We start from the raw sequence: 13,244 nt of genomic DNA on the forward strand, positions 1-13,244 counted from the left end.
ATTGTCCATCTTGTTTTTTTGGTGGGGAGAGTGGAGAAAGAGGGGAGGGAGACAGAGAGTGGCCAAAAACTTTACTAATAAAATTCTTATAAAGTACTTTTTTCAATAAATTGTCTGTAGAAGTTAAAGAACAAACCAAAAATCATTCAAATAAATAATGTTGAAGAATTATTTCATGCAAAAAATACTTATTAAGTGCCTAAACGTACACAAATGAAAATTTGGTGGCATACTTTAAAGGACTTTGTTATTAAATTCTTCAGCTCCTTTATGTAAGTAGCTACTTTATAGCAAGTTATTTGTGCATAAGGTGATTCTACAACATCTTACAAGATCATTGTCATAAAATCTAATTATGACCTATTAGTAACTCATATATCTTTACATAAACTGGTGATAGGAAATTCAGACTTTGAAACTGCTCAGGAAGAGGTCGCACCATTTTGCTGTTCCCTTGAGAGAAATATTAAAACCATATTAAAGATAGCTACATATACAATAAAAAAGGCCCAATTATTGACGAAATAGCAATGATTTTCTAATTTTCTCTCTAGTTGTGATAAGGGTGGAAAAGACTAAGTTTTGCACAGATTAGTCTGGCGGATAAACTCCAGAGAACAGACATACCTCCATGGTTTTGCAAATTATAGTTATCAGCACAAGTAACATAAGAGTGCTAAAGGCATGATTCTGACGGTACACCTTAGAGGATTTTGCAAGACTATCAATGAATGTTTAAGAGTGAGCTGAAATCTATACTTCTTTAGGTCTATGCTAGGACCTGAGACAACTTACATGTAGTTTACCAATTATCAAAAGCATGTTATAATAAAGACGTATATGAATATTAAGAAGACTCGGGTGTTTTCCTCATGGTCTGGAATGATCCTTTGTTGGTGTGGGAGGCAGAGTAATGGCCAGCCCTCAAACATGCTCACATTCTAACCCCTGGAACCTATGAATATGTTACCTTACCTGGCAAAAGGTATTAATCTTAGATGGAATCAAAATTGCTAATAAGCTGACCTAAAAATGAGGAATTCATCCTGGATTATCCAAGTGAGACTAATGAATCACGAGGGTCCTGGCAGAAGAGCGAGCCTGAAGGGTTGGTTAGAGTGGTGCCATGTGAGAAGGCCTTGACTTGCTATTGCTGGCTTCGAAGATGGAGGAAGGAGGCTGCAAGTCAAGGAATGCAGGCTGTCCATAGAAGCTAGGAAGGCAAGGAAAGGGATTTTCCTTTAGAGTCATGAGAAAGTAATACAGCCCTGCCAACGCCTTGATCTTAGCCCAGCAAACCCTGTGTTAGACTTCTACCTATAGAGCTATAGGTTCATAAAGTTGTTTTATTTATTTATTTATTTGCTTTTTTGCAGAGGAAGATTGGCCTGAGCTAACATCTGTTGCCAGTCTTCCTCGATTTTGTACATGGGTTGCCACCACAGCATGGCTGATGAGTGGCTTAGGTCCATGCCTGGGATCTGAACCCGGGATCCTGGGCTGCTAAAGGGGAGTAGGCTGAACTCAACCCCTATGCCATGGGTCCAGCTCCAGTTCATAAAGTTAAGTTACTAGTATTGTGACAATTTGTTATAGCAGCCATAGAAAACTAATACAGTTGTATAACAGCATTTTTATTTCCAGTAAATAGACCATCACTTCCTCTTGATTATATGTGTGGATTTAAAGCTATTTGTACATTCATAGCACATCCAGGCCAATTTCTCTCCCCTATATGATCCAGAAATATCTGTTCAGGTAATTGCTAAAAAGTTTAATGAGAGTGTAAACCAAACTTTATTGTGGAAAGAAACATCTGTAAATATATTCCACATCAAAGTCAGCAAGAAGGAAACTTCCTACTATGAAGGACCATTTGGAAATCCCTTACTTCAGTGCGATGGCAAATATTGTGAGAAGTACTAGAAGAGGTTTTATGTTTAAATTTTCCTGTGACTTAAAAACTGCAAATTAGTTCATTATGGAAAATTTGGAAAATCCATATGTAAATACATACAAAGATATATACATACATAAAGAAATAAATAGACAGGCCTGGATTTTCAAGTCCATTGATAAGCAAACAGAACATTTTGGTGAGTTTCCTTCTATTCATTCTGCCTAGGCATATAGGTGCAATTTGCTTTATTCTGAAATTTTAATTAATAATGTATTCTAGACATATTACATAATGCACTCTTTAATCACTATTCTGCATTAAATATTTAATCATTGCTCAATAGATGCAATTTAATTTTTTCAAATTATGTGCTATTACAAAAAATGCTTATGTAAACATTCCATTCTGTACTTTTGGCATGTGGTGAGATAAATTCCTAGAGTTAAAAACATTGGGTTAAAGGAACACGCAATTCCAATTCTGATATTCCCAAATCGCCAGCCCTAAAAACAGTGTACTGTGGTGTCTGTTTCTCCACACATTCACAACACTGAATATCTATATCCATTTTCTTGAATCTGTTAGGAACAAATGATAGCCAATTATGCACAAACACACACAGCGTCAGATGTCAGATTTCACATTAGGAACTAGGGATATAATGGTAAAGCAGAGCACACGAATTCTTTCCCATAGAACTTATAGTACTGTGTTTGAAATTTGTGTTTTTCTTTAAAAAAGAAATTGGAGTGTCTTTTGATATTGTCATTTTGGTGAACTTTCTGTGAAATTATAATCAAATCATTTGCCAAATTATGCTCTGGAATGTTTGACGATTTTAGGAAATTTATGCATCTTATGGGTATTAATTCTTTGTGTCACACACACACATATATATTTTAAAATTTTTTCTCTAGTGAAGAAGTCTCTCCTACCTATCTGTATTGCCTACCCCAGGCCATTTCATACTCAGGTTGCATGCTTGTCCCTTAAGGCATTTGAACTTCTGAAACGGAGTAATTGAAGAAAGGCGTTTGAGGGAAGGCTCATCTTTGAGGAGGTGGCATTCGGTCCAAGAACTGAAGGACAAGATGCACAAGCTGTGGGTGGAGCTGGGAAAGGGCCATTCCAGAAGAAGAGAAAACAATACAGGGGGTCTCTGCCTTCCTGTTTCTTACATTAGAAGGAGGCAGGCAGACAGTGAAATAGTGAATAAAGAAGTGGAACAAAGAAAAAGGTAGACTCAGATTGTATCAGGAAAGAATCAGGAAGCTTCTCTAGGGAGATTTAGACAACGGTGCATAATTGCACGTCCTAAAAAACAGGACGTTTGGGAACAACTTCTTCAGAAAGATATTATTTAAACTTATACTTAAAAAATGAAAAGTTGTTAGACACAGAAATGGGTTAAAATGAAAAAGTAAAGTAACCAGAGTGAGGGCTGGAGGTGACAAAATACCTGGCATTTTCTAAGAACTGCAATGGCAGGACCCAGCCACCCTGCAGAGAAGGCAGCGAACACTGTGGGAGGAGGACCGAGGTCCTGGAACCATATGCTGAAGCGCCTTAGAATACTGTATAAAGTTTATTTACATGACATTCTTAAAGGAATAGAAAGTCCCTGAATTGAGTTAAATGTAACAGTTATTTGATATTATCTGCATTTTAAAATGACTACAAATTGTGGGCTATTTGCTCCCACTTTTCTCTTCACCTGGAGCTCTCTTCTCCAGTTCTTTCCATAGCTCACTCCTGGACTTCCTCAGATATTTGCTCCAGTGTCACATTCCCAGTGAGGCCATGTCTCTCTACTCTACTAAAAATTGCACTCCACAATTTCTCAGTCCCCTTCCATACTTTTTCTTTTCCTTCTTAGCACTTTTAACCATCTAAACTATACATATTCAGCTAGCATTTCTTATTTATTGTGTTCCCCCCATTAGGATACAGCTCCATGAGGGCATGGATTTTTGTCTTTTCTGTTCAATACTATATCCCCTACACTAGAATAATGACAGGAGGATAATAAACGTCCCTGTTGTAGACTGAATGCGTGTCCCCCCAAAATTCACATGTTGAAACCCTACCCTCAATGTGATGGTGTTAGGTGGTGGGGCCCTTGAGGAGGTAATTAAGATTAGATGAGGTCATAAAGGTGGAGCTGTCATGAATGGGATGAATGCCCTTGAAAGAGTCAGGAGAGAGCATGCTTCCTTTCTCTGCTCTCTGCCATGGGAGGACACAACCAGAAGTTGACACTCTGCAACCCTGAAGGGGGCCCTCACCAGAACTTGATCAGACTGGCACCCGGATCTCAGACTTCCAGGCTTCAGAACTGTGAGAAAAATATTTTATAAGCCACCCAGTTTATGGTAGTTTGTTATAGTAGCCCCAACTGCCTAAGACAGTCCCCAATACCTATTCTCGAATTAATGAATGGCATGCAAAATTCAAATCAGGGCAAACAGGTGGGATTTGCAACAGTCCATGAGAGGGATTGGACTGAATTGGATTATAAAGTGTCTGTAGAACCTGAGGACTTAGTAATAACAGATTTGAGGTGAGGGAAGAAGAAATGGGTGGGATCAAGGAGAATTGTCTAATTTTGGTTAGTGATGCATTTCATCAAAAAAAAAAAAAAAATAGAGAGAGACTGAGGGCAGTAAAGACTGTGGTGTCAGTCAGGCCTTGTTTAGCCAGAGTGTGGTCAAATGGTCACAACACTGCCGGGAGTCCCTTCTATTAATTTGTACCTCGAAAGCATCTCCTACTATTTTGAGAAGTTGTAATTCAGGTATATATTCCTACATCTGATCTCTTAAATATCTATTGTTCATGTTGATTATAGTCAGAATTCTCAAACTGGGAAAGCAATTTGTTGATTTTCCAACTTTTAAATCTCAATAAAGAATGCTTATTTTCAAGGTGCTGTAATTCTGAGCATCTCATGTATCATTCCTCACAATCCTGAAGGGATCAGCCACAAAGGAAAAGGCAATGGCAGACAAAAGGAACTGTTTTCTTTCAAGTTAAAATTCATTGTGAGAATGGGGAATTTTGCCTCAGGAGAATATGTGGGCTTCTGTACTCAGTCCCATTTTAGACAGCAAATGTTGCCTTTGGGGACTAATTATAGGTATTTACCATAATAAGTTTGCTTTCTGTTTTATGCAAGTTCTAAGTCATCAATTTAAAAAGTTCACTTTTTTCTTAAGTAAAGTAAGAGTGTGTCTGTGGCTTACAAGAAATAACTAGGTACTATATATACAAAATAACCAAACGTTTCCACTTTCTAGAGCCTGTTTTTACCAGTTCTTCTCATGCTTCTATCACAAGACAAATACCACACTTGAATAAAGTGCATGAGCACTATTTTACTAACAGAACAGCATTGTCCTCAGGTCAATTGGAGATATTACTCTAGTTATGATTATTCTGATTTAAATCCCATAAACCTTTTCATAATAGGGTGCTGTGTCCAAGCGCCTCCAAGGGGGCAGACCCTACCTGATCCTATTTACCCCATTCCTTTCAAGCATACTGACACTATCCAATAATATCTGTAGTTTTGCACATTCCCCAAGAATGGTTTCTCCTTTTACTCTCCATTTTTTCCTTTTTTTAATTTAAACACTATCAATATCTTAGAACGCCTCAACCCTGAACATACCCCTTCTTCCTTTTTTTTTTTGGCTATTTTAGTTCAACTTTGCTTTTAACTCCACTGTCACTCCGAGATAGTCATATATCTCAATAAATATGTCTTTGGATTTAGTGACATTTTCCACTCAGTGTGATCTCCATTATCTTTTCCAGCCCACCCTACTCCTTTATTTGGAATTCAATTTCATTTGGGCCAAAATGTGTAATTTGGTAGTTCGTTAGGCAAGAGTCATAAAGTAGCAAACTTTCACAGTCTTTGCAGGTTTAAGAATGTATTTATTCTACTCTCCCCATTGAATCATACTGCATCAGGGTAAATAACTCTGGTTTTAAGTTTATTTCTCTGTTGTATTTTCAAGATATTATACGATTGTCTCTGCTATCTATTGTTGCTAACAAGAGGTATGTTATTAGTCTGATTATTATTCCTTTGTAAATAATGTCTCTTCTCTCCAGTGTCTCCTTAAGAATTTCATATTTTGTCTTCAATTTTTTACAGTTTCACTGTGCTATGTCTAAATCTGAATGTGTTTTATTTTGCCATTCTGGACATGGTATGTCTTTCAAAAATTCTGTTATCACTTTTAATATTGATTCTTCTCTGGTTTTTCAGTTCTCTTCTTCTAGAATTCATATTCTTCATATATTGAAGTTGCTGAGAAGTCTTTTGCAATTTACTGATTCTCTTTTCTTGACCAAGTCTTTGAGCTGTTAACTTTTAGGTCTGTTTGCCTTTTTCATTTCTGGAACTTCTATGTGTTTGTTTATTATAAAATCGACTCATTGTTTGTGTTTTCAAATCTACCTGTTTTTTCTTTATGGTCTTATTCTTTTGCTACTGCTTGAATATTTTCTCATGATTACTTTGAAATTTCTTTCAAATAATTCCACTATCTTTAGTTTTTTATGCATACATTATCATGTTTTTTGCACCTATTATCTCTCTCATTGTTGTTCATATCTCTTGATTAAAAGAATGTTATTTTACTTTGAGCTCATTTTCATCAATGGCTATTTTCCTTGAGGGACTCTTCTGCCATGGATAATTAAATCCTATACAATAATGAGTACTTCATCTTTAATGCCATTCTCCATTATTAGTCTGAATTCAGATTTTCTTGGTTTGCTTTAAACTTACGTTATGCTATGCTATGTTTAAAGTTATGTTTTATTTATTAAGGCTATTTTTTTTTGATCACCATTTTCTTACCAGGGGATATTTTGTTCGCTTCTGCTGGGGTTCCTCAGATGTTTCTGGTTCAGGAACAGTTTTTTGAGGAGCTGTTGATTGGGTCTTTTACTCCACAGTTCGTATGGATTTGAAGGTTATACCGCTGCAAGATACTAGTTTAGGTTTCTGATTTCCTTCCACTGCTCCAGATGGACTTTTGAGAGCTTCCCTAATCTGGGCAGTGGAGATTTCCTAGTCTGTGTTTTTTGGTTGAACGCTCCTTCTAGCCTTATGCATGTAGCAAAATTGCAGCTCCCCAAGGGCTGGCCCCGTGGCCAAGTGGTTAAGTTCACGCACTCCTCTGTAGGTGGCCCAGTGTTTCGTTGGTTCCAATCCTGGGTGCGGACGTGGCACTGTTCATCAAACCACGCTGAGGCAGCGTCCCACATGCCACAACTAGAAGGACCCACAACAAAGAATATACAAGTATGCACCAAGGGGCTTTGGGGAGAAAAAGGAAAAAAAATAAAATCTAAAAATTGCAGCTCCTCTTCTCTCAAAGACATAGCCCTCATCTCTGCTTTCACCAGGGCTTCAAAATTCCAGCTCCCAGACCTCTTAAGCTCAGTATACTGTTCCAATGCGCTGTGAATTGTCTGCCTTTAGCTTCAATTCCTATATCAAATTCAATTTCAGTGTTTGGTGGTTTTTTTTCTGGTTTCTAGGATGTTCCCTTTTTTGCTCTTGAATTCAGCTATATTTTCGAATTCATTGTTATATTGTTTATTTATTCTATGCATTTAACATGTCAGGAAACCCAGGAGATCTGAACCACTTCACTCTCACTGACTTACCAGAAATCTCCAATTCTATGAGCACCTTCTCTACTCACTGGAATATCTAGTCCAGTGTTATTCCTAATATCCTGAGATCTCTCTCACCTGAATTATACAATCATTTGTGAGTCCTGTCTATTTGGTATTTTCCTTTCTTATTATTCTAATTTAAGATTTTGCTGGAGGTACAAACACTTTAAACTTCATGGTTTGATCACCATTTTAATATGGCAAAAACAGAGCTCAAGTTTATTCTAAATTTCCTCATTCTCCATTCTTCCTGTTTCTAGATGTACTGTTTTACACTGTCAAATCTATTCATTTGATTATTTTGGATATTTTCTGACTGTAATCATTAGTACAACATGCTGTTACTCTCTGTTAGGCTGAATCCTCTTTCACACAGTCTATTCATAACTACACTTCTTTTCTCACACCCAGAATTAAAATCTTTATGTACTCCATGCAGCTCTCTTTCTCACACATTTGAACCTACTCCTCTGCCCAATCAGCCTACATATGTTCTATTTTCTGACAAACTGTGAAAATTAGAAAGTTACTATACTTATTTTATTGGAAATATCATCCTCTGGTTTTGATAAAGGTAAGAATAGATAATCCCTTGAGCAGTAACACAATCGTCCCCAGAGTGACATAGATAGCACTCTCAGCTAGCCTACTCCCAAAGGCAGCTACTTGGAGGATGTGCCTTTTAGTCATGGTACATTTGATATATTTCATGGCATGCTTTGATATGATTTGTTTCAGAACACATTGCCAATTTACTGGCACTGGCACATAAGCTCAAATAATTATCATTTAGCAATAGGAGTTATTTCCTGTAAGTTCTACTACTTTCCACATTTCCAAGATCTACGTAAATAATTAAGGTAATTGATAGTAAACTTAGATGACTTTTTAGTTGGAGTACAACCCTATGCTTGTTTTACTTCTCCATTCCAAGAAGTGTATAATTACAGCGACTTTGCACAAGTCACTGTGAGAGGCTGGTGGAAGAAGATAGTAGAAGCAGGAAACAATGAACCAACAAATTTTTTTCTTTCAAGAAGTTCACTATTAAGAGTTTTGTATATATTTTTAAACAATAGCGTTCAAATGATTCACGCTAGGCAGAAAATCCCTGATACTTTTGGTGGAAACTACTACCCACATGTTTAATATTGCACAACAACATTGCAATATATACAGGATATTTACTGTTTGAGAAGTAGGGTGCCAAATGTTTTTAATTAATTGTGTCATTTAATCTCCACAGCATACCTATCAGTAGATGAAGAAATTGAGGCATGAAGTGAACTCACTCATCTAGCTGGCAAGTGGCAAAGTATTTTATCACTCAGGGTGATGCTCTCTGTCTATCTGATTAGAGAAGTAAATGATCGGGGCTGCAATGCCTTCAGGCTTGTCAGCCAGCTCTAACGCTTACTAAATTTGTCACCTAGGCCAGTCACTTGACTTCTACTGGCCTCAGTATTACCATCTATATAAATAAAAGGAGATCATCATCTACCTTGTAGGTTCTCACAAGCATCAAGTGAATCCCATATATTAAACAACTTACCCATAGTAAATGTCTTATAATTTTTTGTCGTATTGTTAATTTTTACTACTATGGTTATTAGTATATACCAAGACAGATTTGAGGTATAGCAGCTTTAATTAACTTCAGGAAATCTTCCTGACAAATAGAGTTCTACACTGATAAGATTAGCTGCTTCGAAATGTCCTTTCCTTTTTATCACTAGACACATGTATGGCTAATTTTGCATAACACTGTTCTTTCATTATGTGGGTGGTGGGGAAGCATTCAGTTATTAATTTATCCACTCATGACAAACATTTCATGAATTTTCTTACATGTTAGTTACTGAGGTAAACACTGTGAGAGAAAATGACAAATGAGACACAGCCTATATATTCAGGAAGCTTACTAAAAAACACCCAAAAGAAACAAAAAACCAGGCAATTAGAATATGATGAGAATAACTATCATGTTAAGGGTATACTATGACTTTATTCCAGAATGTAAGAATCATAAGGGCAGGAGTGCTGTGTTGTTCACTACTGAGCCCTCAGTGCTCAGGACAATGCCTTGCACATAGCAGGCACTCAATAAACTTCTGACAAACAACAATTTGGTGCTCTATGAGAGATACTAAGCCAAACGAAGACAAGGGGAGGCTTTTTGAATGGGGCGAATAGGAGTTAGGTCAAGAGGAGGATGAAAGTTATTACAAAAAGTATTTATCAATTGCAGGAAATTCTAGCATTGAATAGTGACACGCAATTTCAAGAAAGTGTAAAAAAGTTCATCATGGCTGGAGCGTAGCTCTAGAGGGAGAAAATAAAAAGGAGAAGAAGCAGATGTTGAGGGCTCTTGCACACCCTGACAGTTTCTCAATGAGGAAGTAAACAAGCTTGTCAGCAACAAATTGGTAGAATTAGATTTGCCTTTTAGAAAAAGCAGGATAACTGCAGTGTGGAGAGTGGTTGAGGTCGACAAAAGGAGAAATGGAAGGAAATGATAAACTAAAAACAAATTTTTCTATGGTCTTTGTGTAGATCATTTGAGCATGTTTTTGGATGAAGTCTAAACAGCTTTCATTAAGAAGTCCCTCATGACAGGTTCATACTTAGTCTTTGCAATGCTTAGCTGAGCATAATGTTAGAAGCAGACACGTAGAGATAGACAGGAAAATTAAGCTGTTGAGGCTTAATTCTGTTGATACATGATATATAGTGAAGTTATGAGATTTCATAGTCTGACTGAAGCACTAAATATTTAATTAGAGAGAAGCAATAGATCCTTGTTATTGAAAAGTAACACTCTGAAACAAGCCACTCCCTTTAAGGATTTGCTGAAAAGTTCTCCTGATTACTACTCATTACAGAAATTGAACTGAGCTGAAAATTTTGTATGTAAATTTCTGAAAGCAAAACATGTTCCATTTTAGGGGCAACCAGGAGCATTTCACAGGGAGTTTTTCGGACAATTTCAACTTTAATGACTAAGAATTGTTCACAATTTCACAAAATTAAACCTCCACTTTGAATCTCAACATTTGGAACCTGGGTGCCTCTTTAGTCAATTTTAAAATAGAAAGCTTTGTGCAACAGATTTTACACAATGCTCAATATAGAGGATATACTCTCCCTTGTATTTTGATATAATTTTTGATATCTTTAAGGTTTTAGCTGATGATATTTCCAAACTGTTAAAGGTGGAAAAGACATTTTAATGTTTCTATTATTAACATCCTGGTTCCTAAAATTCTACTTCCTAAATTGGGGGGTTTCAGATTATTACTAAAAAGAATTGAAAGTGCTACAATTTCAATCTGAATGGAGTAGGTTCACACGGTATCTTTCTCAGGGGAACAATGTTCTCGTTAACATATCTGCTTACTGTTGTCGCTCCAAATCTCAAAGAAGGAATTTGGGACATGTGTATCCTGCATGCCCTTCTCAATATTACTATGTCCTAGCAGCAACAATGCATGATACCTGAAGAAATGTAACTGCTTCCTCTGGGGTAATGTACTTGTAAATTATACAAACCCAGTAATTTGCCCTTATCTCAATTAGCAGGGTTATATAATGATCACAGAACATATAGGAAAATGAAAATATGCATTCTCAAATCATGCATAGACAATGAGTATTCTAGCTGAATAGTCTGGCAGTTTAGGAATTATAGTAATTTCTTGGAATATTAAAGAAGTATTATATTCTAGAAAACTTCATAGAGTTATACAGTCTAACCTTGTATGTACAATCTCCATTCACATGCTTTCCAAGTTAATTGCATTTGTATATCATTAAGGAAAAGGAAAAACTCAAGTTAGTTTAATTTTCTTCATATCTTTACTACTTCCCAAAGAGGAAAATAAATGGTACTGATTGAAATCCAGAGTACCTAGTGAGTAACATTACCATTTCACTGTCAAGGAGGTTGAAAATAGATTTTCTTGAATGGTTACAGTAAAATGAGAGTGGGATGATCAAATATAATAAGGAGCTAGTAGAGTTTGCAAGGTCATGGGTTTGTTTTAAAAGGAAATTTCATATTTTATTTTAGTCATAATTAATAAAATGTATATATACTCTGTAAATATTATAATTGTAGCATTTACAAAATGTCCTTATGCTTTCAGGATTTTGAACATATATTCAGATATCTTGGGAGATATATGCAGCTATAGTTTAATCAATTTAAAAGCTATAAGAATTACAGTAGAAGTAGAATTGCACATTTATTTTAGGTTGATATCTTTTTAGCATTTTAAAGACCTTGTTCTTTAGTTGACATATATTTTTTGTGATAAAAAAATCAGCTGTCATTCTTATCATTAGTCCCCTATATGTAATGTAGCTTCTTTTCCTGTTTAAAGATTTTTTCCTCTGTGACTTTAAGTTTTAATGAGATATAATTTACATATCATAAAATTCAGCCAGTTAAAATGTACAATCATAGTTTTTAGTGTATCATAGGGTTAGGTAACCAGAACCACTATCTAATTTTAGAATATTTTTATCACCCAGCATAAACTCTGTACCCGTTAGCTGCCACTCCTATTTAATCCCAAATCCACCAGCACTAGTTAACTACTCACCTACTTTCCACCTCTGTAGATTTGCCTTTTCTGGACATTTTACATAAATTGAATGGTGAAATGTGTGGTCTTTTGTGATATTTAGCATGTTTTTAAAGTTCATCCACGTTGTAGCATGTATCAGTACTTCATCCCTTTTTATGGTTGAATAAATATGCCATTGCGTGGAGATGCCACATTTTGTGTAGCTTTTATCATCGTTGGGCATAGGAGCAGTTCCCACATTTTGGCTATTATGAATGATGTTGCTACAAACATTTGTGTACAAGCTTTTGTCCAGACATGTGTTTTCAGTTCTCTTGGGCAGATACCTTGTAGTGGAATTGCTGGGTCCGATGGTAACTCTATATTTAACCTGTTGAGGAAAGAGCAAATTATTTTATATAGTGTTTGCATCATTTTAAAATCCCACTAGCAAAGTATGAGGGTTTAAAATTCTCCACATCTTCATTAACATTATCTCCTTTTTAATTTTGTTTATTTTAGTCATGCCAAGAGGTGTGATGTCATATCTCATGGTTTTGATTTGCATTTCCCTAGTGACTAAGCAACATTTTGAGTAAATTTTAGGTACTTATCAACCATTTATATCTTTTTTGGAGAAATATCTATTCCTTTTTGGTTTGGTTGTCTTTTTATTATTGAGTTGTAAGACTTCTTTGTATATTGTGGATACAAGTCCCTTATCAAATATAATATTTGTAAATATTTTCTCTCATTCTGTGGGGTGTCTTCACTTTCTTCATGATTCCATTTGCAGTGCAAAAGTTTTTAATTCTGAGGAAGTTCAATTTATCTCTTTTCTTTTGTACTCATAGTTGGCTGTTATATCTAAGAAGCCACTGTCTAACCCAAAGTCACACAGACTTAATCTTAAGTTTTCTCCTAAAAGTTTTACAGTTTTAGCCATTACATTTAGGTCTGTGATTCATACTGAGTAAATTTTATATATGGTATGAGATCAGAGTACAACTTCATTCTTTGCATGTAGCTATCCAGTTGTCCAAGCACCAATGTTGAAAAGACTATTCTTTCTTCGT

At 35.9% G+C, this 13,244-nt stretch overlaps 1 long non-coding RNA gene across 1 annotated transcript; it reads left to right on the forward strand.

Annotated features, from left to right (window-relative positions):
- Window positions 1-4,116: 4,116 nt before the first annotated feature.
- On the forward strand, window positions 4,117-9,155 carry LOC139077959 (uncharacterized). Its single transcript, XR_011530634.1, has 2 exons — window positions 4,117-4,237; window positions 8,847-9,155. It is a non-coding gene; the product is annotated as an uncharacterized lncRNA (long non-coding RNA).
- The last annotated feature ends 4,089 nt before the right edge of the window (window positions 9,156-13,244 follow it).

Source organism: Equus przewalskii, chromosome 20, assembly GCF_037783145.1.
Source record: "Equus przewalskii isolate Varuska chromosome 20, EquPr2, whole genome shotgun sequence".
In the NCBI taxonomy this organism is placed as follows: Eukaryota; Metazoa; Chordata; class Mammalia; order Perissodactyla; family Equidae; genus Equus; species Equus przewalskii.